The sequence below is a fragment of the Falco peregrinus genome, chromosome 5 (genome assembly GCF_023634155.1).
Source record: "Falco peregrinus isolate bFalPer1 chromosome 5, bFalPer1.pri, whole genome shotgun sequence".
NCBI classification, from domain to species: Eukaryota; Metazoa; Chordata; class Aves; order Falconiformes; family Falconidae; genus Falco; species Falco peregrinus.
The window spans coordinates 103,151,985-103,155,868 of record NC_073725.1 but is presented as its reverse complement, the minus strand read 5'-3'; positions in this window follow the sequence as shown (position 1 = coordinate 103,155,868).

The following is a 3,884-nucleotide window of genomic DNA, read 5'->3' as shown; positions in this document are numbered from 1 at the left end:
TTTCATCCCGGTTATGAATTAGCTGTTTGGTGGAAAGGAATAGAGCCACAAATATCTCTCAGCCAGCCATGGATATCATCAGCACCCATCTCAGTCAAGCAGGGATTGCTGGCCAGGTATATCTCAGGATTATTGCTTTACCTGGGATTTTTAAATTGCCCTTGAACATCCATACAAATAAGTGTAGGGAGACGATCCCAGCTAGATGTCTCTTTGGAGGAACAGTGCCTCTGCTGATGAACCATGATGCTGCTCACATCTTGGGTGATGCTGTGTTGGGACATCCCCCCCAACATTGGCCTGATCCATCCAAGGCTGCCACCAGCAGCAGGGCTTATGGCTGCTTTTGTGGGTGCAGGAGACTAGCCGAGGGAATTAGAAAGTTAGAAGATGAGGTGAACAGCAGGGCACGGAAAAAGACAGAAAGATTAATGGCAGGGACACAATCAAAAACAAAAGTTAAAATGGAAATGTTAATCATTTAAAAGAGGGTCTCAGTGGAATTACTTGCTTTATGGCTCAGAATAAAAAATAGAAAGGGGAAAAGGAGGAGAAGTCCCAATAAGAATAATTTAGTGCTCTGTGTAATGAGCTGCCTTTCTTTTCGGTAGTTCCCTCTGGTGTCTTATCACTTACCCTGTGATTGACTGAGTCTTCCCTTTGCCTGCTCCTGCTAAATGGTGATTCGCCATCTGGTAGTCATAATTTCTTTTCTTTTTTTTTTTTTTCTTTTTTTTTATCCTATATTCTTTTGTAATTAGAAAATAAATTACTTTTTTTAAAAAAAACTGAAAAAGAAACATGTCTAGCATATTACTTACAGATGACAGTTGGTGTGAGTGAGGCAGCGAGGCAGAGGGAAGGGACTTGCCTCCTGCCTCATTTGGACAGACCCCAGCTGACATGCCAAGGGACATAGCTTTTCTGTTGAGTGTGCTGGGTGCTGAGGTAAGAGATAGAGGAAGCAAGCAGTGGACAATGACTTCAGTGAGATGTGAAAGCCCTTATTTGAGGGAGAATGGGAAAGATGAAGGCTCTGAAGGGCTTGTGCAGCAGAACAGGTATGTGTGTCTGTATGTGTAGGATATTGGATAAAAGCAACTGGTGTGTGTATGATGGGCTCTCAAGGCTACGAGCTTGCATCAAGCCTGGGTGCTGTGGTATTTGCTGTGCCTCACTGCAGCCTGGACCTGCAGGAGGCTGGTGTCTCGACGCTGCTCCTTGCGGCTCTGCAGAGGACCTAATAGGACTTCAGCTTTGCACCACTGTCTCTTGTTGGCACCAGCTATGGAGGGAGCCTTGAATATGCTGGATGCTGAGCAGCCTGCGTGAAATCAGGGAGCAGGGTCTTCCCCACGGGGCTGAAAGACTAAACCTTGCCAATGCCTAACTGCAGTGCAGTTTCTCTCCCACTCCTTGCTGGCCTCGTCTCTACAGCCTCTGTGCTTACCCAGACTGCCATGCTCTCATTATATCTTTGTACAGCAGCAGTCCTCTCTGCTCTCATTTCAGTTGCCTCCTCAAGGTGCTCCAGTAATTCAAGTGATAAATAATAACAATAATAACACAGGAGCTGGTTGAATTGAGCTTGATTACTCCGTGGCTGAGTTTGGGCTTGATTGACTGAAAGCAGCATATACCCCACCCCCACCCCCACAAGTTGTTATCCTGAGAGCCTCATTTTCTCAGTGCGATGTCACTCCTCATAGCCTTACACCAATCGGGCCTTGAGGCCACTGCCAACATGCAACCCCATCATTCTCAGAAAGACCCCGTGCCAAAGCACTATTTGCATTTACTTTTTTGGCATGTCATATAATGAGGCAAGAAAATGACAGGGAAAATATCCCACTTCTGTACAGTGCCAACGAAGATGTGTTTTCTCTTGTTTTCTAGGCAGGCTCACTGTTTTCTGAGCAGGAAGATGTTGGTTTGTTGGGGCTTCGAAGGATAGTTTTTTGCTGGTTAAACTGGATGCACCCGCATATTCCTGAATATTTGAACTGGGCCCTGCCTGGTTTTATACCACTTTCCTGACAGGTTATATGCGTGTGCGTTAAATTGGAAGGAAAGAAATACAGCCTTTAAATCAGCAAAAGATGTAGTGTACAACCACTGGTGTTCAACTGCTGGATATCAATCTCCCCCCTGACACCGCTCATGCAGAACCCATGAGTGGTGTTCTTACTATCGTGCTCCCCTTGGCCCTGCCATCACTCGAGAGAGTCAGTGGTGGAGCTGCCCAGCTGCCTTCCCTCCAAAACTGGGGGCAAAGGGCAGCTCTCCAGGGACGGCTTTGGTCTTTTCCTTCCTATCTTAGGCCAGCTATGCTCTGCACCTGTCTCTAGTGTTGATGAGTGCTGTGTTTTCAAGGGAGGTGCCTATATCAAAGCTGAGTGAAGGCATTTGGTAACATCTTTGGTTGAGCCCAAGAAAGGTGAGGAGCAAATGATCTGTGTGAGGTGGAGGCTATGTTTTTCTTGGCTTAATATGGATGAATGAAGAAAAAGGACAGAAAGAAAACAACTAATTTTCACTCCTTCTCTAAGCAGCAGCCACTGTATTGCTATAGCCAGGAGCATCTGAGAGACAGAAGGAATTCGAATAACAAGAAAATGCCGTTGTACAGACCTAATTATAGTGATTGCACCTGTTAGAGAAAACAATAAGCAGTAAAATGAATAAACCTTCCTGGGACTCATTTTATCAATGAAGCATGACCATGAGAAAACTCCACAGAGACGATCTACAAAGAAGGCATCAGTGTACTTAGAGTTTCTCCTTTCTGATCTCCCATCCTGTAATCAGTTGGGCAAGGTAATCAATGTAAACCATGCGTTCATCCAGTGGCTGTATGCAGCTGTATGCAGACACAGATGACTTGTTAACGGGACGCCTTCTCAGTCTTGGTGTTACCTTCCCACCATGCATTTACATTAATTTACAGGCATATGCATGTAGCTGCAAACTTCTGGTGCTTAGGAAAGAGTGGTGCACAGGCCTACACAGACTTGCAAAATTGGACAGCTATGCTAGGGATAGTGAGGGAGTCTGGAAATTCTCCTCAGGTCAGGGATACTGCTAAAAAACAGTTCCCTCTGTGGACAAGCTATGGGTACAAACCCTGTGTCACTAGGAGTGGTGTGGAAAGGACTGTGTTCTACATGTTTTAAATACACCACCAAATCATTCTTGTATTGTGTAAAGTGGTGAAAAAGTGCTCCTGCTCCACTGCCTTCCCACCACCCATGGTCCCACAGACCTCACCACATCCCTCCCTCAGGATCTGCTCTTTGATCCAGGGGATCCTACCTGGTATCTCCTACTGAAGGAGTTTCCTGCTTCTGGCTGTCTTTGCTCCTGCTCCCTTATACCTTTCCACACTCCCAATTATAGCTCCTCTGCACTGCAGAGGCACATCTAACACGGAGCTTTGCATGCTTCTGTGGTTAAAGCAGACAAAGAGGATTAGCCTTTATAAAGAGTTAATGCTGAGTTTTTTTGCATACACATCCCCATTCATCCAAAGATCTTAGAGCAGGGAAAGTATCATTAGCAGTGTCTTGTGGATGGGAAAATTGAAGCATGAGGAGATGAAATAAATTTGCTTATTGGATGATTATTCCCTTACTGGATTTGCTCCACATCTCACAGCCCACGTCCTGGGCCAAAGCCCCATTATATGACATACAGCCCAGATAGAGGCAAAGCCAAAGAAACAAGGAATCCTATGATACTCAGTCTCGTTTTTTCTTTTCTTTTTCCAAGACCACTACCATGTACAAAAGGACAAAGAAACACCCCAAGCTTTGTAACATGTCTGAGTAACAGCCCTGGTGTCTGCAGTCCTTCGGGCACTCACTGAATGCACTGAACAATGATGC